Source organism: Balaenoptera physalus (assembly GCF_965194825.1).
Source record: "Balaenoptera physalus genome assembly, chromosome: 17".
Lineage (NCBI taxonomy): Eukaryota > Metazoa > Chordata > Mammalia > Artiodactyla > Balaenopteridae > Balaenoptera > Balaenoptera physalus.
Genome location: NC_138895.1, coordinates 6992250 through 7019002, shown reverse-complemented (window position 1 = coordinate 7019002; position 26753 = coordinate 6992250). Strand labels below are relative to the sequence as shown.

The window sequence follows — 26753 nt, the reverse complement described above, 5'->3', positions numbered from 1 at the left end:
GCCTTGCTTTCATTCCATTTCAGAAAACAACTATTTTTACATAAACTACGAAAGTCGCAGCCGGCAGCATGTGCAGCAGAGACAGATAGCCTGCGGTTGCCCGGGGACTTCTCATTTTATCTCCGCACAGACCCAGCACGGCCTGCCAGGTACAACTAGTGTAGCGAGGTGTCTCCATCACACGGGCAGCTCTGCCAGCACCGAGATCCGTGCCCTGATACGTGGGCCTCTGGACAGCCGGGGAGATTCTGTAAATCCTGCTGCTCCCATTGCTGACAGCCTGCAAGGGCATTAACTTCCTCCTCATGGCCCCAAAATGCACTTTCCCCACAAGCGTGTGTTTGTAACATCAACGTGGTACGGGGCCTTTTTGAAGATTAATTCATTGCTAGAGATAAAACTCTCACAAAACAAGGAAATTCGGAGCAAGTCTGAGTATTGTCTGGCGTGTTTCTTTGGAACAATTTTTAAAGTCGCAAATCTCATTTATGTTTTATATTACTAGTGCAGAGAGTAAAAGCCTATTGGAGAAGATATGCTTTTTAACTAGACATTCATGGTCCAAAAATAGTGACGGGGCCAGAAGTGATCAAGATGATACCCCGAGTAACAACTCCTTTCCCCCCAGAACTTACTGTAGTTTTTAAAAATTAATCCACTATACATTTTGGGTTTGTACAGTCATTGTTGGGTTCTCCTAAGTAGTGCTGTCACTTTAGAAAATCAGACTTCCTCTAATGCTTGAAGAAGAATGTGATCACTCGTTCTTCTAGCTTGAAGGCCAATGCTTAATTTTCTTGTTAATCACATCCTAAATGAGCAGTTCTCTTCAGCTTCATTAAGTGGGATAATTTGGATTGTACAATTATAAACCATTTTTATCAGAATCACAATTTGTTTGTCAGCACATTTCCTGGTTGCCTTTACCCACAGAGATAGGGATAGCAGGGAACCTTCTTACACAACCGATGTGACTGTGTCAGATCTGGGGCCCACTGCCTAGCTTGATCCTAGCTGCACACTTCCTTTTTGCCTCACTTTCCCCCCATCTGTAAAACTTCATACGATTCTTGTGGGACTTATAAGAATTCTTATAAGTAAAGCACTTACTTTACCTTATAAAGGTAAAACACTTAGAAAAGTGCTCAATTTTTTAAGTGATAAATAAATGTTACATTAAAAAGAAAATGAAAGCCTTTGGGCAAAGGAACTGTCTTTGAGGAGCTAAGTGGAAAAAGTCCCTTTTGTTCTAAAGGATATTGTTCAGGGACACGTTCAGCTCGACTGTGCTCCACAGCGCAGTGGGGAGGGACAGAGGGTGGGAAGACGCCCCGAGAGCCCAGGCAGGTGAGCTCCAGTCTCACTGTGCCCCGTCACAGGCTCACCAACCGAGCAGCACGGAGATGCCTGTGGCAGGGAGCTGTGAAGGCGCAGCTGTCGTGGCCAGCAGCAGGCACGGGCCCTGCGTCTGCAGAGCTCCCCTGGCCCGGCCCCCCACCCATCCCTGCTGTGCCCACGTTACTGCTGCGTTGAAGCATTGTGGCTTTGAGGGTGGAAACGGACAGTGACTTTAGTATCCTTCAGATACGGTTTCTATGGGAAATCTTGTGGAGAAAAGAGAGGAGTGCTTTCTCCTCTGTTAAGTTTCTTTTGGTTGCAAGTAGCCAACTCTGGCTTGCTTAAGCAAAAATGAACATCTAGTAGGATACTGGAGTACTTCATGGAATTCAGGAATTGAAAAAGCAAGTCTCGAAGGACGACAGAACCCCAGGGCCTCCACAGGGTGGTTAAAAGCACAAACTCTAGACCCAAACCCTGTCTGAGTTCATATCGCAGCACTACAGCTTGCTAGCTGTGTGATCATAGGCTGGTTCTTTACCCGATCTGTGCCTTAGTTTCCCCATCTGAGAAATGGAGATAATAATAATTAAAAGAGGTAGTCTCTGAAAGGGCTGGGGACAGTGGGACTGCCTGAGGGCTGGCTAAGTTAGAACCGTGGGTACCTGTGGATGCCCTGCCCCCAATTCTGGGTCAGGTTGGTGTGGTTGCCATGAGGTGTGGAGAGGGCTCCCGTGGGCCAGCCTGTCTCCTTGGACTGGGGTCAAAGAGGATGGTGCCCCGAGTGGGGGTCTTGCTTATGAGCCCTCCGGCCGTGGCGTGTGCACACCCTGCTGAGTTCAAGGGAAGAGTGGCCACAGCACGTTTCACTTGAGAATAGCTTACATGAATAACTAACACACTGTCAAATACAGCTAATGGGAACACAATTCTTTTTTCTGTAGCAATACCAAGTCTCCTACAACTCTAATATTTGAAGAGCTTAATGAGATGCAAGTGAAATAGCATATGTTCTTTTGTTAACACCAAAGGAGAAACAATTAATCAAGCAGACATTTAGCTCATAGTTAATGGGAACAAAACACTTGAGGCAAAATGTGCAAAGCTGCTAAATACACACACACACACACAAATACTGGGCACATCATTGTGCAGAGGGACGCTTCCTTCTCTCATGGGTACCTTGCATCTCAGTACCCACTGGGTCTCTCAGGAGACACTAGTTTATACTGAGAAGGGCACTTTATAGTATAATGCACTAAGCTTAGCTAAAAGAGTTTGTATTTCCTAAGGCTTTGTAATAGTGGGTTGAACTCTGCTATACTCTCAGAAGAGAAAAATTTATTTCTATCTTACATGTAAAGAACCTGGTGAACCAGTAAGAAAATAGGTAAGTTTCTTCCAGTCTTAGCAGTTGTGCCTTCCTTTACTTCTTCCTCCAGATCTCACGGCTGTAGTAGAGGACCAGCCAGGTGATCACTGAAACCATTGGGTCTAGGTGTGTACACCACTGGTCAAATGAGTTTGGGAAGTACTGCATAAAATTACACCCTTCAGCTTAACTTGGAAATTCACAGTGCATATGGACTTTTTAAAAAAAAATTTTTTTCCAGCCTTTCCCAAACTTGTTGGTCCACTGAACCCATTTTCACATAATAATTCTTAACATTCAAAAGAATGTGTGAGACACAGTTTGAGGTTTACTCATGTGGATTAACAAATATGACTAGTTACTAATACCTTTAAATCTGTCCTGGTTTCATCATAACTTAGTTCAGGAGTTGGCATACTTTTCCTGTAAAGGGCCAGATAATAATAAATATTTTTGGCTTTGCAGGGCAGACAGTCTCTGTCGTAATTACTTGACTATTGTATGACAAAAGCAGCCATAGCCATATGTCAGTAAATGAGCATGGCTGTGTTCCCATAAAACTTTATTTATAAAAACAGGTGTCTGGCCAGATTTGGCCCATGGCCCTAGTTTATGGGTCCCTGAATTAGATGAATAAATCCATTATTAAGAATCTACTTTTATTCTCAAAAACCTTTTCTTTGGTAGCCTTTGACTCATTCTTTTGAGGTTTTATAATTGTCTCATTCCTTTATAGTTGTCTCATTTCAGGCTTCGCAGTGATGAAATGGACACTTTAGTTCATCACTGACAGTTCCAGATCACTGTTCATCCCGTGTATGCCTTTCAGATAGTGTCGCTTCATCTAAACTTTGCATTTACCTGCTGTTATTGGCTAAACTGCACAGCAGTAATAAACCCATCTAAGCCCTGGGGGTTCAGAAGAACCCCTGGGTTGGGATTCCTGCATTACTTCCAACAAGTGTGATTCGGGCCAGTTTATTTTCTCTGAGCCTTCATTCACATATCTTTAAAATAGAGAGAGCTTCCATTACAGAGCAGAAGTCTCCACCAGCGCTTGGTGGTGGGGGGTGGGGGGTGGAACCATCCAGAGTATGTGTGTCTTGAGGGATGTGGATTTGCCGTCCTTTCTGCCAGCCTCTCTGCTGCCAGCCTCACTTCTGTGTCTCTGATAGTGTGAACCTGGCCCTGAGCTGACCAAGATCTTGCTGGCTAATGATACTAGCCAAAGGACCCCAGAGTTGCTAAACACAAGCCGACTACTTCATTGGGCACCAAGGTGGAGGCTCAGCTGTCGAGGATAGTTCTGCCTCTACCTGTCATTTAACTTAGCACTGAATTAGAGCCGAATCTCAATTCCGGAATTGGTACCTCAATTAACAATCAATCATTTTTTTCACTTTTTCACATTTCAGCAGTTTATAATTCACCCTCAAAATTGTGCTTTCCCTGGTATAGATGAGGCAGAATATGGACTTTTCTAGGGTCATTTAACAATCCCCAATTTCCGCCCTAGGGACTCACCTGAGAACCTAAGCCCACAGAAAGTGAAACTCTTCTGGACTCCCAGCTTGTCTGCAGTTTCTCCAAAACATGTGCAAACCTATTGATGTCAAGCTCTAGGCTGCTTAAAGAGGCAGTGAAATTCAGAGTTGAGGCTCCTAAGTGATGCTTCATTCACCTTTACATGTTAACACCCAGGCCTCCCTTCACAGCAGGATGACACAGGGATGAAGCCCAGAGGCTGTGGGAGGTCAGGCAGCGCTGGGCTGCTTCTCTCTTTTTCATTCAACCCTTCTTCTGTCCTGACACGTCTTTTCTTTCTGTACCCAAGGCAGCGAGAGAGTGTATCATTTATCGGCCAGTAAGTCGTCTGACAAGATAGCCACTTTGTACCTAATTGTTCAGTTTATTTATGTATTATTGATGAGCCCGAACTTGAACTCTGCTTCCCTTGGAGGCTGCTTGATAAATCTCTTGGCTAATCCTAAATTGCTGTATTACCTGCTGGAGCACAATACTTGACATTGCTTTTACTTTGTATTCCTAAAAGGCACTGGATATACATTTCAGTGTCTGTGTTTAACAGTAAGAAATAAAACGGAATATATAATTCCGATTCCCCTTTCAGCTTTTTTTAATGAAAGATATAAACACATTCATCAAGTCACTTTCTGGCTTCGCTGTTTAAAGTTATTTTGCACTGTGGGAACTAAATGCCAAACTTTAATCTCACTTGCTTCTCTGTGGTTTCAGTCGCTACCAATGGAATTGCAGATGAGTAACTGAGATTGAGCACCGGGAATCTATATTCTCTTTCTAAATCGAATGGTAGTTTACCCTAGACACCATGGTTGAGACACCAGAGCCCAGCCCTGCGCACCACAAAGATTTTCTTGCTCTTTTACAACACGTCCTCTGATTAGCAGAACCATGGGTTCTTCCCTTAAGTGTACTTACTCTCTTGTCCTGTGTTTCTACATCAGTAAATTTAAGTGATGACACTTAAGTACTATGTTTAAGAGGAGTAGTGAAGATGTTTAAATGAGCTTATTGATGTGCACTGACACTAGACTATAGTGTTTATTATCATAAGGATTAGTATTTGAGCAATAATCAGAGCACTTAAATTATAGCTCAGCGGTGAGGATACAAGGTTCCTTAGAAGATTTATAACTATTGATGAGTTATTAGGTGGCCCCTTATCCTCTCAGATACTCCCTTCCTCACAAGCAGAAGAAATGGATGTTTTAAAAACGGGAGGTCTCCTTGCATACTGCAATCATGTCTATTCCTGGTAAAGCATCAAGGGTGGGAATGTCTGCCTTCCCCCAGGCCCTGGCAAACACAATTCTACTTTCTGTTTTCTGTGAGTTCTATTACTTTAGATACCAAATACAGGTGGAATCATGCAGTTTGTCTTTCTGTTACTGGCATATTTCCCTTAATGTCCTTAAGTTTCCTCCCTGTGTAGCATGTAGCATGTGTCTGAATTTCTTTCCTTTTCACGGTCGGATATTCCATAACGTGTATGTACCACATTTTGTTAATCCATTCATCTGTTGATGACACTTGGTTTGCTTCCCCCTTTTGGCTATTATGAATAATGCTGCTCTGAACATGGGTGTACAAATATCTCTTCTAATTCCTGCTTTCAATTCTTCGGGTATGTACCCAGAAATGGAATTGCTAGATCATATGGTAATTCTCTGCCTAATTTTTGAGGAACTGCCGTATTGTTTTCCATGGCAGCTGTACCACCAGCAGTGTACAGCGGTTCTAATTTCTCCACATCCTTGCCAACACTTGTCATTTTCTGTGTTTTTTTAATATAATAGCCATCCTAATGAGTGTGAATGGTATCTCATTGTAGTTTTGATTTGCATTTCTCTGATGATTAGTGATTTTGAACATCTGGTCATCATTTGTATACCTTCTTTGGAGGTCTTCTCAAGTCCTTTGCCTGAATTTAACAGGGTTGTTTGGGTTTTGTTTTGAGTTGTAGGAGTTCTTTGCATATTCTGGTTATTAACCCCTTACGAGATATATGCTTTACAAATATTTCCTTTCATTCAGTGGGTTGCCTTTTCATTCTGTTGATTGTATCTTCTAATGCACAGAAGTTTTAAATTTTGATGTAGTCCAACTTATCTATTTTTGCTGTTGTTGTTACCTGTGCTTTTGTTATCATACCCAATAAATCATTACCAAATCCAATGTCATGAAGCTGTTCCCTGTCATCATGGGGTTTTTTGCATTAATTTTTTTAATATTGCATTAAAATATTATTTATATTGACTACTCAGTTCTTTAACAGTCTTTTAAGTTTTTCTCCTGAGGCAAACTGGCCTCACCCTAGTACCAGCCCTGAACTTCAGGGACACATATGGAATGAACCAAGTCATTCATTTCCACTGAAGGGAATTTTTCAACTGATGGGCCAGATTGCTTCCATGTTCACCTTGCAAACAGCCCCAAGTGGAGAATTTCTGAAATATATTCACTGCATCTGGTCTTGAATGTAGCATGTGGCTTATTCAGCAATTTTTACAGATGAACCTCTACAGGAGAAAAGGGTGGTGATTATTTCACTGGAGAATCAACCAAAAAGCAAACACTGAAGAAAGAAGAAAGGGGCACTGAGAAAGGTATCACCAAAATGGATTTGGATTTCCAAGGTGGATGGCTTAATTATTTTTATTCATTTGACATTTATTTATATGGCGTTCTACATATATTTAGTGATTGATTTTAACTACCATCCTCGATGTATGTAGAACTAGTGGTATCATGATTTCACTTTTACACATGAAGAACCTGGGGCTCAGAAAATTTGTCTACTTACTCAAAGCTTTGTGGCGTTTAAGAGGTAGAAATTAAATGTGAGCCTAGAAGGATTCCGTCTTCCTGTGCCAGTGGTTCTTAAAGTGTGGTTCCCGGGCCAGCAGCATCAGCACTACCTGAGAACTTGTTAGACACACAGATTCTCAGACCCTTTTCCTGACCAGGTGACTCAAAAACTCGGTTGGGGGCAGGGGGGTGGTCCAGTAGTTTCTGTTTTAACAAGTCCCGTAGGGAATTCTCTGCATAACGTGTATGGGAACCACCACTCTATGCAGTGGTGTGTGTACAGGCACTGAACTAGACTCGGGTCCACAACCTGTACTCTCAAAGACCTTACAAGCTAGTAGACGCATGCACAAATGCAGACTGTGACATCAGTGTGAGAGAAATACTGATGGAGTGTTTTCTGATTCAGAGGAGGGATAAATACCACTCCGGTTTGAGGTTCAGGGAAGGCTATAAAAGAAGGATGGTTGAATCTGGATACTTGGAGATACAGTATGACATTCCAAACAGAGGTGCCACAGGAATCAGTGCAGTTAACAGGGGAGCGGGAGCTCAGAGGGCATGTGGAGCAGCTCCGGTTGGCAGTGGTTCCAGCTTCACCGAGCTGAGAGCAGATGGTAGAAGCTTGGATAGCGGAATAAGAAGACTTTATTTTATTCAATTGGCAGTGAGAAGCCAGGGCATATTTTGAGCAGGGGAGAGCCTGTAATTTAAAAAAAAGGTGTAATTTTAAAAACTGTTCTCAGAATTGTATTGGATGGAATGCTTTAATAGAAGCCTGGGTGATAGAAGATCAGTTAGAAGACTATGGCAACAGTCTGGACAAGAGGTGATAGGGGCATAGATTAGGACTGAAGCAGTGGGAATGGGCATTTGAGATGTATAATCTGCGGCAGGACTTGGTATGCAAGGGAGAGAGAAGTATCCAAAATATATTTAAATTATGAGATTCGTTGATTAAGGAGCGTAGATGTGCCATTAATAAAAAATAGAGGAAGAGTTTTAGAAGGAAGAAGAGGTGAGCCTTGAACACAGTCAGTGTGGGATTCTGACAGGTTTCTTTGATGACGATGGCCATCAGGGAGTAAAAGTAAAAAGATGGATGTAGACAGAGGAATCATTCCTAAAAAGATATTTGAGAAATCAGTAGATTCTTTGAACGTGAGCTCGTTCCTGAGAAGAGGATTCGGGGAGCCGCCCCCTTCGATGGCACTCGAGGGTAAGGAAAGGGCAGTGGGGGGCAGAGAAGAGGCTTTTATGGGGATCAGCACGAAAATCCAAGACTGAGAGACCCAAGAGGGAAGGACTGGTTGTCAGTTCTGAATGAGGAAAAGAGAAGGAGAAACACAGTGTAAGGAGTGAAGATGCCAGCCCAAGACTTCATGGGTTCAAGAGACAGGTGAGTAAGTGGTTAGGAAAAGCATGCAGCAGGCCCACCAAGTTATTCTGAGACATTTTGTGATAACGGAAAGGAGAGAGATAAATGAGTAACTTGGAGTAATTGAGTTTCGGAAAGAACCATTGATTGATTGATTGGGTTTTGTTTTGTTGTAAGAATAAAGAAGGAGCTGAGCCATTTTGTAGTCAGAGGAGTGATAAAGATGAGAAAGAACTGATTGGACAAATTACCAGAGGAGGATATAGTTGAGAGTGCAAGGGGAGGTCTATTCTTGAGAAGGGGGAAAAAGTATCTCTGAAACCAAAAGGAAAGAGGAAAGAATTTGGTTTCAAACAAAAGTTTGGAGGTGGAGAGGGGGAGAATTGAGGCGGCTTATCCAGGTGGCTTTTTCTCTATAGTAGGAAGCAGGGTCTCCATTGGGGAGAGCTCATCAGGGATTGAGTATTAAAGGATTCTCAGGAAAAAGCTCAGATTAGGCTAGGTTGGGAATGTGATAGAAACTCTCAATGAGAGTTTCCACCTACATCCATCTTTTTCTTTTTACTCCCTGCTGACCATTGTCATCAAAGAAACCTGTTGGAATCCCACATTGACTGTATTCAAGGCTTCCTTCTGAAACTGTTCCTCTGTTTTTATTAGTGACACATCTCGTGCTCCTTAGTCACTGAATCTCATAATTTAAATATCTTTCAAGTACTTCTCTCCCCTTGCATACCAAATCCTGCAGATTATAGATCTCAGATACCCATTCCCACCCTTTCAGTCCTAATCTACATCCTTATCATCTCTTGTCCAAAGTGCCTAGTCTTCTAACTGGTCTTCTATCCCCAGGCTTCTCTTAACGCAATCCATCCAATATAATTCTGAGAGTAAGTTCTAAAATTGAAGCCTGGTATATGATTCCCCCTGCTCAAAAAAAGGCTGAGCTAATTAACGTGTAGGTAAGATTGGAAAACACAAGTGCGTAGTGTAATTAATTAATTCAACTTCATGATTGTCTCTAGCAGCTTCATATAGCTCTGAAGCAGAGACAAGGAAAGCAAGAGAGTGGAATTTCCCCAGTTTGGGGAAGGGTAAGACAGGTAGGGGGGAAAATGTCAAAGATGTCAAAAGAAATGGGGTAATAGAGCTCCCTTGAAATGGCCAACTCTGAAATCTAGTCTACATCTTCTTGGAGTCAGTGGAACCAAGATTAGAGGGAGGTGGAGTTATTAAAGGTAATTGGAAGAGTAGATAGAAGACTCAGAAGTTTAAAAAGTGAAAGAAGTGGAAGGGGAAGAAATTCTAGTCAGAGCGAGGAATTTTACAACTCAGTATCCGTAGAGGCATTCTGTATGGTGACAAGTCCGCATTGCTACCAGTGCCCACAGGAAGTTGAAGTGCAGTGACTCGTTAAAACTGCAATAACAACAACAAAAAAGTGATGGTAATTTTGAAGAGATCAGTAACAGGGATATTGAAACCAGCAAAGGTAATGAATACAAAGGGGAAGATAGTAGACGTGTCCTAGGAAATGGCAGATGACGACAATTAAGACAGGAAAAATGTGGGATGAGCAGATGATGTAGACTCCGAAAGAGAACAAGTTGAAAGTGGCAGTGGAGTGATGTTCCGGAAGGAACCAATTCTAATCTCTGCCTCTTGACCCGTGAGATGAGGGAGTGAGAGGGATTATCTACATCAGAAAGTTGGCAGGAGCTTCAGAAAAGGTTCAAGATTTTTTTTTACTTGGGAAACAGTGCGTAGACTTAAAAGAGGGCCATATCCAGATTGATTAAACCACGTTAGCAACTATGAGGCTCTTGAGGGCAGGCACCACACTATCTTGGTCTTTTTTTCCCCTCTACCTTCTGGGAATATGCTTGGAGCACAGGGGTGGTAGCATAATAAATGCTGAATTAAGGATTGAATCAGTGAACAAATTTTTAAAATCATTGGTCAGTGAGATAATGAAAGTGAGAAAGTGATTGAGTATTGTTCGTTTGTACTTGATTTTAAGTAGCAGGGCTGCAGGAAATGGAAGGTTTAGGAGTAGACTCAAAACGTGTTCTCAGCAGAGGAGTAACTCTTAGGCTTTTTCAAAGTTATCTTCCAGTGCTGGACAGTGGGCTCTGGGAGGGCAGGCTGAGAAGCAGTGCACAGGAGACAGCTGATGAGCCCCTCTACCACTGTAGTAAGAAGCAGTTCACACAATGGGAGAGAAGGGGAGGCCAGCTGTAGGTCCCTCAGATTTTCTCTCTTCCTTTACCCGCCCCCCCTACCCCGTGCTTCTCCATTCTTCCTCTCAGGCTTTACAGCTCAGGAGCCTAATGCTATTGAGTTAATAAGGCTGGACTATCTTTATTTTGTTTCGTTTTTTTAACAGCTTTATTGAGGTGCCTTTTACTTACCATGAAATTCACCTGTGCTAAATGGACAATTAAATGATTTTTTATTAAATTTACCGAGTTGTCTGGTTTTAGGACATTTTCATTATCCCTCAGAGATCCTTCATGGGTTAACCAATCTTAATGATGAGGTTAAGATAAGGATAATAGCTACATTTATTCATAGCTTACCATGATCCGAGCTCTATTTTAAGCAGTTCATTTGAACTAACTCATTTAATCCTCACAGTGACCCATGAGATAGGCACTATTATGTTCCCATATTACAGATAGAAAAACTGAGGCATTGGTCACATATATAGTAAGAGGCAGAGCCATCATTAGAACTCAAGCATGCTGGTTCCAAAGCTGTTGATCTTAGCCACGATGCCATATTGCTTTTTAATATACTTTTTAATACTGGCTATTTGAGAAGCAGGATAAAAATAGCCATAACTATCTATGTTCTTTCTGTGTTTCACGCTACATCATCAGTATGGAGTGAGAAGTACAGCTTCAATGCAAAAATATCCATACATTTACATCCATACATTTCTCCATATATTTCCCTTAAGTAGCTGATACTGGAGATGCTGAGAAATTGTAATTTTATCCAGAACAGAACAAAGTTGGAGTCTTGGCAGTTATCTGGTTAACAAAGTAGATCGTTGAGACAAAAAAAAGTTCTATTTGGTGGTTTGAAATATCTGGTGTGGCTGTCCACGTTCACCAAATTAATAGGATAATTGCCAGTTCTCTACTCTGTTGTGTATCAACATAGCCTGAAACACAAATGGAGGTTTCTGCTCAGATGATATAAATTTAGTCGCTTGCAGACATTCCTCGTCACCAACCTAGAAAGACTGGTGGGGATGGCTGGAAATGTTCCCAGAAATTCGGTAATTGTGGTATTGCCTCTTTGTGAAATCGACTGCTGACATATTAATCCATGTAAAATCCTGTGTCTACTTACCGATATTTCTGGAAAGATATCATGTCAAATGAGCAGAGCGTTGAATAGGCATGTCATTTTCCGTAACTCCTCCCTAATGTTAATTTAAGAAAAATCCAGTTCATTCTCAGTGCGGTAAAGGACTACAAGTAGAAGCTTAGACGAGGGGGTTTATTTTTAGCAACAGTATTTTTTTGGAGGTAGAGGCAGTACTGGCTAAAAAGAATCCTCTTAACTCTAATTGTATAGACAACAAATACTGAACAAAAAAAGGCACCAATATAGCTCTTTTTCTGTACAATACCATAGTGGTGGATACATATCATTGCACATTTGTCCAAAATCATAGAATGTACAACACCAAGCACGAGACCTAATGTAAACTGTGGACTTTGGGTGATAATGACGTGTCAGTACAGGTTCAGCGATTGTAACAAGCGCCCCGCTGTGGTGAGGGATGTCGGAAGTGGGGGAAAGCTGCGCGCGTGCGCGGGGACGGGCTGTGTGAGAGCTCTCTGCGCTTCGTGCTCGGTCCTGCTGCGGACTTAAAACTGCTCTAGAAAGTGAAGTTTGTTCACTTCTAAAAAGCTAAATGATACGCTGTTTTACAAAGCACATCTATTAATGTATACTTTTCTATCTGGGAGGGAATAGTATTTAAATATTTATAAACATACAAGTAGTTTATTTCCTCTAAGATCATCAGAGTACTTTGCATACGTACTCCTTGCCTTCTTCATTAAAGTTACTGAACCACTTTGAAAGGTCGGCCCCAGCAGCACAGAGTGTCTACCGTTTTAAGATGCGAAGGACCCAGACCAACTCCTCCCAGAGTTCTGCCTAAATGTAGATGTTTTTCCCTGAACACTGCTGACTTCCTGTGTCTTCTGTTCCCACTCAAACTGAAGTGGCCTTATCGGCTGCCCTTTCTGACTTCCAGCTGTCCGCTGGGCAGATCATCTACTTTGTGAATTGCCTGGGGCCGTCTAAAATCCCTTGCTGACTTCCCTTAGCTGCTCTGAACATCCCTGAGACACTTACCTCAATGCCTAACCACCACATTCTCAGTGAATGAACCTCATAACTTTATTAACCAATGAAGTTATGATTGGGGGGATAAACATGCTGCCTAAGAAATATGGAATACTTAACAAATTAGGAGGACTTATTAATTAATTTTAGATTATTTGCTCTTGCTTTTTTAGAAGATAACCTGGTCATAGACTCTCCTTTTTTAGAAAAATTGAAGAGATGGCTTTATATTTTAAAATATAACAGTATTTGGGGAAGACAGGGTTTGGTAAATAGCGTCTACACTCTCCCAACAATATTATATACACATATTACATATGTATCTCTCAAAGAGTAATATATATGCCTATTTGATATCCAGGAAGACTGCTTGAAAAATAATGGATACTATGAATTAGATGTACCAATAACTGCTTTGTGTTATTATAAAGAACTGCCGTTTTAGACAGATAACATCATGTGGGAATATTCATTGTCCTAAGAACTGCATGGAACACGGTGAAATTCCATTTTTATTTATAAAATGAATACTGCCATCTACTCAGAATATTAATGGTTTTAATGAAGATGCAACATCTTGCAAACAAATAATTAGTTTTATACATGAAAAGATAAATAGAATCCTAAGTAACAAATCACTAATTTTTCTTAGACGTTTTAGGTTTTAATCATGACAAGTGGCAGTTTTCGTGTGTCGTTTGAAGAATTTGTTATTCGGTAGTTATCTAGAATAATTATAACTCCAAAGTTTAAGTAATATGGCGTATGTTTATTTTGAAGTAATAGAATTGTAAGCGTGGGATGACGAGGGCTCTTTACCTGTTGTTTTGAACACCATACCCAAAGCACCTGGAATATTGCTATCGTCCCCGTAAGAGCTGGGTAATTACACTGCGTTGTACAAACTATTTAGGCCGTATCTAAATGATATTTTTTTTAAATAGACTTACGAATTGATTTAGGATTTGAGTTACCTTTATTACTTAAATGAATCAATTCATAGTGAATCTTATCTCTCATGTCACAGCTTACCAAAACCTCAGACTCAACCCGTTCCACAGACCAGGGTTCCTCAAGAGCAGCCCTGTTGACACTGGGGCTGGACAGTTCTCCTCTGTGGGGGCTGTCCTGTGCACCGCAGCAGGGGCAGAGGCTTCCCTGGCCCTTACACACTAGATGCCAGTAGCACCCCTCAGTCGTAACAGTCAAAAGCGGCGACAGAATTCCCCCAGTTGAGAACTACTCCCATAGAAGATACGGCTTGCATTCATTGTGTTATATCTATCATGATATTATTAAATAGAATGAACCAAGCAATTGAAAAAACATCAAAACAAAATGTTGAATACAAAAAGATCCAAAGAAATGCTAAATTACCATCTAAATAATGGAATGGCCAAACTATATGGTTGATGTAATTGGCATTACAGAAACCCTTCATTAAGTCGGCCTCTCACCTTAAAGAACGTTTGACTGAAAAGTCTTCAGTGACTGCTGATGGGTAAAAAGTGTGGTGCCTCATAGGCTTTCCTAAAAATACACATCCACAAGCCTTTTCCTTTTCAAGAATCAGGGTGAAAATGTACTGTTTTTAAAAAGTACGGTTTTAAAATTTTACTTAAAGGTTCAAGTGTACACGTTTTGAGAAACCCTATTAGCTTGTGGAACCACTGATATGAACGGATTATTACAAAGGCAGGTTCACTGCCTGAAAATGGTATGCATTGGGGATATTGTAAAATACGGATTTTAAATATTAAATGTGGGATATTTTCCTGTCATGTGTCCAAAGAGCTTTGTTGCCTAAACTATGTGGAATGGGGAGTAGGCACTATAATAGAACTTTCTGAGAAAAGTTGGGTTAACTCTGAAGAAAAAGCAACATCATTCTGCTTTTAAAATTAAAATCCATCTTAGATAATTTGATTTGCTCTAATGTTTAGTTTCCATCCTATTCTTATTTCAATACATGTTTAAATTATTTGTTTCAAGTTTAATGTCTCAAGTAACATTGAAGAGTTTCTTGGAGACAAGACTCAATATATATATATCTAAAATGTGTATGTTCCACTCAGAACTATTCAGAAGGCATTTCAAACAAAAATTCCTGAAACTACATAATCTTAACATTAATGTTAATTTACTTAATGGTTATAAAAATATATTATGCCAGAATTTTTCATAGCAAATATGAAATGTGCAAAAGATATTAATAATGTAATGTTTCTTACAGAAAGTGAAATTATAGGTTACAGAGTAGTAGAGATTACATAATTTTTTTGATGTGAGCATTATAAGGAACATTAACTGATTACTGAAACAGCTTAAGTATCTAGCTAGGTTATGCAATTGTTGGACTAGAACAAAAATTGTTATATACAGTTCCGTAAAATACAATGAGCAGTTGTTACCTTTTGGATAATTTAATGTATGAAGCTAATAAGCTAAGGAAAATGAAATGCAACAGGAAACCTATATCATCCTATATCATACTACTATATATTTAATATTTAAGTATAATATTGCATTTTTATGCCAAAAACTGCCTGAAATCTTCATTTTATGACAATAAATCTGCCTGAAGCAATTTTAGTGAATGTGATATGATGTAGCCTGCCATGACAGCATAATATTTTCTCTGTGAATTAAAAGAAGAGTTCAGTAATCCTTTGCATTTTCAGGTAATTTCACCTGCAGTTTTGTGTAGCAGTTTTTAATGTATTGAACCATAATAGCTTCTCCCTTATGTAGCTTAAAATAACTTAAATAAAAACCAAATAAATAACATTTCAGGAGAAAAATATTTTGTACACACATACAGTAAATAAATATGTACGCATGTAAAAAACGTGTACGTATTTACATGCACATACACACACGATGCTCTACAAAGTTTTCATTTATTTGGTAATTACACTACTATTTTCTTTTTTCCACTCCATTGCTATTCTGCCATACCTGCAAGGGAATAAGAGGCCCTGAATTACTCAAAGACCACATGGGAAAAAGGGAGGAATGAATTGCACTCTGTCTGCCAATCCAGTTGGCTTTTCATTAGCTTGCTGGTATAGATTTGGAGACGATTCAGAGAGCAAAGTGTTCACCAGCAGCTTGATGTCGGTGTGAAAAAATAAACCAGCTTGATCTGGAGCAGCGTGGGCACAATCTGCTTACTGGAGCTGGGCTTGCCTAGTTGGTACCGCGAAGGTTTTCACTATTATCTAGGCGCTCATAAAATGAACTTCTTTTCACATTATCCAAACTAGAGTGACTGAAAAAAAAAAAAAAAATCGGTCCCTTTAGAACAGGAAGAAATGGAAAACTGGAGTGTGATCTAGTTTACAGAAGCTTTTGTCCCATGCCCCTGGAGGATCAGTTATTTTCACGGATGGAAATTGATTTGGAAATGAAAGCACATGGAATAAATACTACCGCAGAATAACAGAATGGTGAGATACCTGAAATGCTTTTAGTTCTCACACTATTGCACTGAATTTATTTAATCATTCATTTAATGTTATTTAGTAAATACTGTGTGCTTGACATATGCTAAGTACTGGGGATAGAAAAATAAATAGGAAGGTCCCTGCCTTCTAATAGTTCAGAGTCCAGCGTAGGAGACAGGTAGCACAAAACAGTGACAGCACAATGAGATACAGGCTGCAATAAGCACCTGATGCTGTAGCGAACTTATGGAGGCACAGAGAAGGGACCCTAAGTCATCAATGACATCAGAGAAGGCTTACCTTCTGGTGGGAAGATACTTCTTGTCTGGGAGAGGCCAAGTGTATGCCTGTTGTTCAATCATATTTAGTAATAGTACCTCCCTTCACTTTTCAGAAGTGTTCCAGGTTGGTTGATCAATTCTCTGATCATCTTTTTACTAGAAAATTGGGAGAGAACTAATGGAGGGGGAGGTGGAAAGGTGTTCCAAGCAGAAGGAATGACGGGGAGGAACAGAGGCAGGGATTTGTTGCCCATATATCAATCAGTGACATGAGATGTAGACAGGAGTGGTGTTAAAAATGTTTAACATTGGCATGGCACTGGCACTGGCTGTTTTAGCGTGGGCACCATCCATAAACAAGTGGCACTGCTGTTCTCATCATGAAGGACCTTTTGTTCTAAACTAAGGAAGTTGGAATTTCCCTTGAAAACCTTAGGGAGCATTGAAAGATTTGAAGCAGTGGGGGAGGAGAAGGAAGACTAGTTTAATGGACTGAGTCTGGCTTAGTCTAGGTCATCAAGCAGTAATCAGAAAGGTAAGCGACTTTCTTTGAGAATCAGCTAGTCATGTACTTTGTGCCAGGCGATTCCCCAAGCAGGTATGGTCTTCATGACAATCCTGTGAGAGGGCCACTGAGGCTCATAGAGGCCGTGTCTTCCCAAGTTCACGGCTATTGAGGGGCAAACATGAGTTTCAAACCCTACTCTGGATTATTCAACTCTGTGTTCTTCCTAACACACTTTCTGCCTCCAGTGACTGCTCTGGTCCCATTAGCGTTGACTATGGAATAAAGTGTGTACTTACAGGAAATACCCATTGTCATTAAGTGGATATTGTCACTAAAATAATATAACGAAGTCTGCTGTCCTGGTAGCCATTGAATTGGAAACGATATTCATTCATTGTACAGTCACTTTGGGATACCTGAAACTTTCATGTTGCTTGATCCTCTTCTTTTGCAAGGGCCTTGTTTCCCTTTAGCAGATGTTCTTCTAGTAGGTACTTTTCTGTCCTCGAACAGACCTGGAATTGAGGCTCTGCTCTACCCCTTCCAAGTGACTTAATTCTTTAAGGCTCAGTTTCCTTATTGGTCAAAGGACATGAATACTGCCTGCTTCACAGGGTTGTTATAAGGATTAAATGAGTGAATGCATGTGTGCATCTGGCACACAGTAAGTATAAAATAAATGTTAGCTTAGCTGCTATCACTGTGAACGGGGCCTGGCACACAGTGGGTGCGAAAATGAGCATTTGTTGAATGAATGATTACCACAATTTTATCTGGGACTGTGTTGATTACCATTACATTTTACTGTATGGCAGCAAGACCATGCTAGGTGGTTCACCCCTGATAGTACCATGTGGTGATATTCTCTCAATTTTTCAGTAAAAGAGCATCACATGGTGACATTCCAGAAAGTAAAACAAAGGAAACCAATCTCTTCTCACCATGCAGTATAAATAAGGCTTTGAGTAGAAGCAGGCTTGCAGTTTCCAGCAACAAGACTTCCTGTTTCGGATCTGACATGTTTCTGGCACCATATCATGCTATAAGAAGGATGTTGTCCAAAAGGAGGACGAAGTATTTCGGAGGATGCTACCCAAAAAATAATTCAAATGGGAGTGGGAGAATGAGGAGGGGGACTAGTTAGAACTACTGTAAACATGAAAACAATAAAAAGAAAGTTTGGAATTGAAACTCTATAAGTACATGTAATGAATATGCCTTGGGAAGGGCACATCTTATGCATGAAGTCTTAAGCTAAAGCAAGGAAAATTATGCCATCGTCTTCATAAAAATGTGGATAAGTCAGCAGGGAAAGTTACATGGGATCATGGGTTAAATGTCAAAGAAGGTGATGTAAAAATAAGTATAACTATATAGTATTTGAAGATCTCAAAGAAAATTTAAAAAGTATACTCCTTTTGATAAAACAAACGGATTGAGTGACTTCTCAAGTTCCTTAAAGTGAAAGATCCATGCCAACAGAGCTTTGCTTCCTTTCCTAATGGACAGATTTATACTCAATGACTTGAAAGATTTAATCCAGTTCTTCAGAATGTCAGTATGTTTTCATTCAGAAAACAGAAACTCTCTGGAGCCTGAAAAAAATAAATGTTATATATGATCTCAGAAATGAAATGGAGTAGATCTAAACTGAGCTTCTTATATTTCTAATTGGTCAGGTTTGCCCTGAACATACCAAAATATATTTCAACACCTGTCCTACCATTAGGAGATTTTAATGACCAGAAGTCTGTTCCTGTAACATCATTGTTATATTTAGCCTCAGTGTTATTTTCTGAGTAACAATAATAGGGAAGTGAGAATCTCCATCTTAATAACTCTGTACCTTCCTATTTGTATTTTTATTTGGTACCACTACTTTTACTCTCAAAATTATTCAATAATTGTTTGTCCTCAACTCTTTTTAAAAAGTTTCCATCCCAGTCTAAATGTAACTTCTCTGTTAATCTTTTTCTACATCTGTCGTTCAAGTCTCAGAACCGTCTCAATGCTCTGAACTTCTAGTCTTACATTTTTCTTGTTTTGAGGTTCCCAGAATAGAGCGTGCTCTTCCAGACCAGACGTGTGAAAAATATTCTCACCTTTTTCTCTACGTGTCAGATACTGGAAAATGTTCACTGTGCTTTAAAAGGAATACTAGAAATAAAAGAGCCAACTCCCCTCCCCCAAAATAATGACTTTCATACTTTTCATTCCACGTCCATGCAGGATTTAGGTACTGTGTGTGGTAAGTGAGGTGAGAGCTGATGTGATGTGGAAATGGTGCGCTTAGGTAAGGATTGCCAGCAAGCTTGAGTGTACTTCTCAAATTGTTCTCTTAGTAGATGGATTCAGAAAAACTTGTCTACAACGTGATACATCAGGGGAATATTCTGAAACAATCATTTGAAACTACACTGAGTTTCAACTACACAGTATATAGTTTTACAGCTTTTTGCTTTATAGAAATTCAGAAATTACTTGGAAATTCATTTCAAAACAAGACTCCTACATGGAATCAGAAATCATTGCTCCTGATTTTCTGATATCAGACACCATGTGGAGGGTTTTTAGTAAAAACTAGTGTCATGTATCACGTGTGTTTTGATTTGGTTAAAGTTGTTTCCATTAAATGCACCAGGATGGATTTGGAGTGATAATTAAGCTTTTTTCCACACATTCTTTTCTTTCTTAAATAATGTATAATGAAAATGGATTTCTTTGTGTTTGGGAGTTTGGGGTTAATGAAGTTTTCTCAAAACTTGCATATTTTTTTTCTTTCAAATGGAGTGATATTTTCATGGTATTGGAAAATCTTAGTTCTGTTGATTACTGTTTCGTAAATTTGTTTCTGTCTCTGCATCGGCATTTAAAATAGAGCTAATGACTCAATAATATAATAGAAGCAGAATAAAGACGGCACGAAATGTAGCATTGCAGTTAAGAGCTGTCACTTACTAACCTTGGGCCACTCACCGGGCATTGCCTTGGTCCAGGTGCCCCAGAAAGCAGAGCCTGTGGTGAAAGCTCTCATGTTAATGCTGGGAGAACTGGCCCAGGGAATCCAGAGCGAGGGGGACCACAGCAGGGAAGCAGGGAGAACGGAACACAAGGCGCGTGTTTCCAGGCTTGCCGTAGCTTTGCAGCCAATCACCGCTGCTTGTGGAGCACAAGGGACTTCTCTAAAAAGGCCGCAGGGACCGCCGGGAGCCAGTCCTCTCCACCCGGCCGTACTTCCCCCATGCTCTCAGGGTCTGTTACCAGCCCTTCTGCACAGACTCAGCAAGGCAGAACCTCTTCGGCTCTGGCCCAGGGGCAGAGCCTCTTGATGTCAGTTGGTGTGGGCTTGGGGCACCTCTAACTGTACTTGTGGTGGCAGCAGGAATGGTGGGTCTGGCGACTTTATCACCATGAGAACTATGGAATTAAAGGCCAGTGGCCAAGGCCTGAGGGTCAAGCAGGCTGAGCAGACCTGGGGAATATGTGATTGGATCCATCACAGCCAGGTTACTTAACTCCTTTGTATCTCGGTTTTGTCATCTGTAAAATGGGAGTAACAGTTGTTACCATATTACAAGACTGTTACCAAAATTAAATGGCTTAATATATTTAATGTGTTTAGAAAGTGCCTGCAAAGGTTAAAACTCGTTTGAACCATTATGGCATCATTATCTTAAGTGTGGAGCCATTAAGTGTGACTTTTAAGTGTGACTACTTAAACTAATACAGAGTGCATTTGAGTTAATAAGTTTGGTGTGTTGTTTAAAAAAGCAAACACACATTTCATTGTAGCTGTATCCTTAACAGCAGAGGGAGACTGCTGCTACCGTACGAGTCATGCCATTGGGCCTTGGTATAGGACAGCGTTTATGAGGACAGGATCAAGGTAAATGCATAGCACTATTGCTGAAAATGTCAGTTATTAAAGTTAACAACAGAAACATGATATACAGTTCTTCCCCAAATAAATATATCACTAGGACAAAGATGAGAGTATAAATTCAGTTCCCAAATGGAGCCTAGATTCTAAGCGGTGGGTATAGTGTTCTACTTGGGACATTATAGCCAAGTGGGATGATATTTTCTCTCTCTCCTCCTCCAGGGGCCAAGTATTCAAGCAGCCACTCTCTGCCCAGATCATATTTCCTCTCCATGCCATTCAGATCTGCAGCAGAGTGTTTACCACTCAAGTTCAAGTGACAGGAGCCGACCGAGAGGGGTTTCTCTTTCCTGGTTCAGCTCTGTGTGCTCCCAGGTTGTAAGGCACATCCATTCAAAGCACCAACGGTAGTTGTTTCCTTTTCTCTGGGTGTTGATGGGCTGTGCTCCGCTGGTCTCCTTTCAGTGCATGCGAACTGCTTTCCCAGCCCCCCGTGCTCAGTACCAGTTTCTTTCAGCCTGGCTCAGCATGGAGGCGGACTGCCTTAGACCATCTCACATTTCCACAGTCAGCCTTGAAGCTGGAAGATAAATAAACACATACTCCCTCTCCAGTGTCTCCTGACCTTGCTCCTGGAGAACGGAGGATGCGTAGTAAGCTAGGAGCTCACCTTGCTTTATTTTTATTGGCTACACATTACTCTGCGTGTGAACAGCAGTGACAGCTGTGCCCAGCGCGTGTTACCACCTTTCACGTTATGCTATAGCTTTCAAGATGCTTTGCTCTACATGAAACAGCAAAAGTCTTTGCTTTCTTCGACCAAACTTATGCAATTTCTTTCATTACCAAAAAAAAAAAAAAAGTGACTTTTAATCTTATATTGAGCCAAGCAGTAAAAAATGGATATTTTACTTTGACGATATTACCCTGTCTTATAATGACTTATTATCTTCTAAGAAATATCAAATTAACTCTCTGTTATAAACATTTCCATTTTTAGCTCCTTTAAAAGAAAAAAAAAAAAAAAAAACAGAGTATCCAATATTCCTTCAGAGAACACCCAGAAATGTAAGGTTTTTGCTTTTACAGGAGATACAATGTGGTACTGTTTCATGAATCCCATGAGGTCCCGCCATCCTCCCCCAGCAGCAGTTTTCTGGTTTTCTTCTAATGGTTTCCCTAAATAGATCCCATTTCCTATACCAGTGCCAGTGATTGCTTTATACTTCACATTCTATCTTTGATTTTTCTTGTGTTAGTGGTTTTGGGAGCCTAATATTGCTCATTTCTGCTCATCATTCACTGCGTTCAGACGGTGTTGGATGTCTGCTTTCAGTTTTTAAATAGAAGAAATAATAACTACCTAGTTTGAAAAGCTCTTTGGGATTATGGGTTTGGTTAATATCCTCTGAAAACAATTTTTAAAAACTGTAGTAGAAGATTATAAATGACTTTTTATGTGATTGCATCCCCTGGTGCTTTGAAATAAAAACACGAGAAAGAGTATAACGCACTTGGTCAGAAAGGCTAATCCTGAGTTGATGCCATTTACATTCAGATTTAAATAAGTCAGCCTATTTATTCCTTCAAACTTTGCTTCAGGTTTTAAATTGAGAATACATGGAAATTATAAGTCCTAGGATGCTCAGATATATTTTGAAAAGTTTATAATGCCTAAGTTCAGCTGACTTCTGAGAATAATAACTAACACACGTAAGGAGTAAGGAAATGAATTTAGGTTTTGTGTTTTTTTTAATTAATTAATTAATTAATTAATTAATTAATTAATTATTTTTGGCTGTGTTGGGTCTTCGTTTCTGTGCGAGGGCTTTCTCTAGCTGCAGCGAGCGGGGGCCACTCTTCATCGCGGTGCGCGGGCCTCTCACTGTCGCGGCCTCTCCTGTTGCGGAGCACACACTCCAGACGCGCAGGCTCAGTAGTTGTGGCTCACGGGCCTAGTTGCTCCGCGGCATGTGGGATCTTCCCAGACCAGGGCTCGAACCCGCGTCCCCTGCATTGGCAGGCAGACTCTCAACCACTGCACCACCAGGGAAGCCCGAAGTTAGTTATTTTTAATAAAATCATGTTATTACAACAATTATGAATAAGGTTCATCTAGTATGTGGTCCAGATGAAGTGAACTGGGGTCATTAGTGTAATAACGCAAATACTGTGCCTTCCAGACTGGGGGATATGCAAACAAGCCACACACAGACCATCGGAGATCTGATCCCCCGCTTATTATTTGCGATGGAGTATAAAACAGTAGCCGTAGAGTCTGCTCCCTCACTTTTTATGGGTGATGGAGTATATGGGTGATGCAGTGTGTCATAGTGGAAAACTCTTCTACTAGGAATCTAGACCTTGATTCTATACCCAGATGTACTGCATGACCAGTAGAAAGTCTGTTTCTTCAGTCATAACATGAGGGGTTCAGATATGATGCCTTCAGGGACCTTCCCAAGACCGAAATCCTAGGACTCTGTGCACTGTAATTCAACTTCAGATGGCAACGAGGCATAAACCCAAGCCACAGGATGCATTCTAAGAATGTTGCATCAGCACAAGGCCTGTTGAGATCCCTGGAACCAGCTCCTGGACCAGGGTGTGGTTGGGTGGAGCTGTAAAAAGTACAAGGATGACATTAACCTGAAAGCAGTCTGTGGTTGAGAGGGTGGGCTGGGGCACTGGGATCTTGGCTTATTTTTCTCCCCAGGCTCAAGACTTTGTCCACACACAGGGGGGATGACCACGCTTGTTCTGACATACATATATCTTTGCTTGGCAACTCAAAATTCTTCAAAAAGAGGCCATAAGTTAATTTATAGCCAGATCTCTTGATTCTTGGTCAATCTACATGTTTTTTAATTGAATAAAAATCTTCAGGAAGAACAGGTTCCGGCATTTAAGTATTGGTGTCCTGGTTATTTCTGTACATTTTTTTTTTTCTTTGTAAGAGCTTCTGCTCCTATTTTAATTCTGCTCCAGTTTTAATCCACTGTAAGACTATGAATTTTCCCCCAGAAGCCTTCAAACCATTCTCTAAAAGCTGAATATTCTTCCTGCTCTCAAGTCACTGCCTTCTCTAGGAAGATGATCTATTCTATTTAACCAAGCAAATATAGTTTAATTTTTGTTAATTAGACATTGCCTGAGGACTTCTTATATGCCAGCCCTAAGCTATAAAGACACTAAAGATAACCACGATGTGTACTGTCTTGTAGCTCACAGCCCCATGGAGTTAGTCCACTAGCAACAAAACCTGCCTGGAACCAGAAAGCTACCACAGGGAGCCCAGAGGCTAGAGACAGCCCTGACTAAAGGGAACTGAGGGGTGTAAGAAACATTTTAACAAGTAAAAGGGAAGGAAGGCAGTCTGGACAAAGAGGTGCGGATGTATGTGACACGCACCGGGGCACAGGAAGTGGGCATGGTGAGGCCAGAGACTCTCACAGCAAAATCACTGTGGCTTCTGCTCCCCTAGAAAGCAGGCAGTAGTGTAAGATAGAGGTCATCTCTTTATGTGTCTCTACGTTGCAGGTCCTCCAGAGATAAGCTTTCAGAGGAATTGTGAATATCTTGATAGTAATAGAAGAAGCCACCTGTATAGAATAGTTCACCAGAGAAACGGAACCAACAGATATACATATATATAGACAGAGATATACTGATATATATATATAGATAGATAGATAGATAGACAGAGGCATGGGGAGAAGGAGCAGGGGGGAGAGAGGGGAGGATTTATTATAGGAATTGGCTCACGTGATTATAGAGGCTGAGAAGTCCCAAGATCTGTACTTGGGAAGCTGGAGACCCAGGAGTTGTTTGTCTTTTATTCATTAAAAAAAATATTCAAACAATAACAAATGGTATAGTTCCTGTCCAAAAGCTGGCAGGCTTGAGACCCAAGAAGAGCTGATGTTTCAGTTGGAGTCTGAAGGCAGGAAGACTGGTGTCCCAGGTCAAGCAGTCAGGCAGGAGGAATTCCCTTTTACTCTCAGGAAAGTCAGCCTTTTTGTTCTATTCAGACCTTCAACTGATCGGATGAGGCCCATCCACAGTAGGGAGGGCAATCTGCTTTATTCATTTTACCAATTCGAATGTTAATTTTGTCCAAAAACACCCTCACAGACACACCCAGAATATTTTTCCAAATATCTGGACCCCTGTGGCCCAGCTAAATTGACACATAAAATTAACCGTCAAACCACCTCCCTGTGTTTTAAGGCTTAATTATAAAGCATCCAGGAATATTCCGCCAGCCTGATTACTAAATTGCCAGCTCACTGGGACTCTTGTTTTTTTTGGAAAGCCTCACAGTACCATAGAAATTGTGTACAGTATCTCAACGTCACTGAGATACTGTCATCACTCTGCTTTGATAATATATTGACATTATTTTCAGAATTGATGGCTAACTCATCATTATGATTCAGAATATATTTATATTTGTTATGGGGGTTACATGCATGTACTAGAAAGTCAGGCTTCCTGGGTTTGAATCCCAGCCCTGCCTTTTAGTAGCTGTGTAATTTTGAGCCTCTAGCTTTGACTCTCTGTGCCTTTGTAGGTAATAATAATACCTTAACTCTTTGTTGTTGTGAAAATTAAATCAGTTAATACGTGTAAAGATACAGGTAGGTTACAGGCACATAGAATGTACTCAAAAAAATAGTTTTTCCTGTAGCCACATACCTTTTATTTAAAACGCTGTTTCAGCCCTGGCTCAATATTACTTAAGCACTGATAACTTTTTGAGAGAAGAGTCCTTAGGAGCAGTAACATTGCATGTATTCAATTAGCATACACTTTGGATAGACTAAAACCAAAACTTCAAAGCTTTAGTTGGCTTGAGAGTGACACCAGATTTAGAAAATGAGTAAGAGAAGATGAAATAGAAAGTAACACATTTATAGAATATGCATAGGCAGTGGAGTATTTGATTCACTTCACTACTTCAGTTTAGTTTGCTACAGTCAGAGAAACTGTCCATATTTTAAATGGTTCTTTGGCGTCTTAACATTAAAAACATTTATAAACAAACCAACAGTGGGTGGCGGTGGAGAAATGCTAAATGATGCTCTTTGTTAGGTTTTGAGCCGTAAGAGTAACAGGCGGATCGAGTGGGGCTAGACTGTCTTTGGGTTGAAGGCATTCACCTGACTGATGGAAAACCAACCTTGAGTAAGTCACTGGGACTCAGGGCTCCTACGCCAGGTGACAGAGCAACCAAACTGTCCAGCTGTTCTTTTCTGGGTGTGCTATTTCTGATCTGTCCCAACAACCACATCTTTCAACGAGTGACTTCAGATCTGTTTAGGTAAGTCTGTTCACAAAACATGAAACACATTTGCAGGATGATGTGTGAGGAAATCCTTTGGTTCTTTGAACTTGATGAGTGCTTCAGTGTCCTCAGGGAGGTCTTTACTTGTGCAGCTCACGTTTATGTGACTCTTCAGGGCACTGACTGCTGCTGACTGTAGTTCAGAGCCAGTTCCGAAGCTGTGGTGTGTCCCCAGTGTTCGCAGGGCCTCTTATTGCCATGTCTATAACACAGTTTTCCGGTGGCGTACAAGTACGTCCACAGAACCATGCGCGTGTATCTCCATCAGGAACACTGCTCTGTCTTGAAAAATAACTTCTCAGATTTTCAGGTTCCCGTGTCTGAAACTAGTCTGCAGTGAAAGTACATTCAGACTCAGCTCTTTGAAGCTGGCTGTATTTAGTCCATTTGATTATTTCCTTGGGAAAATTCTTCTTTTAACTAAAAGGGAAATGCTTTGCCCATTTATCAAGTGACTAAAGATAGCTGAGGATTAAGTCTGA

The 26753-nt window shown here is 40.7% G+C and overlaps 1 protein-coding gene across 3 annotated transcripts in view; it reads left to right on the top strand.

The window, feature by feature from the left end:
- TOX (thymocyte selection associated high mobility group box) overlaps positions 1-26753 on the top strand; it is a 297713-nt gene that overhangs the window by 118195 nt on the left and 152765 nt on the right. The gene's annotated exons all lie outside the window — the stretch shown is intronic.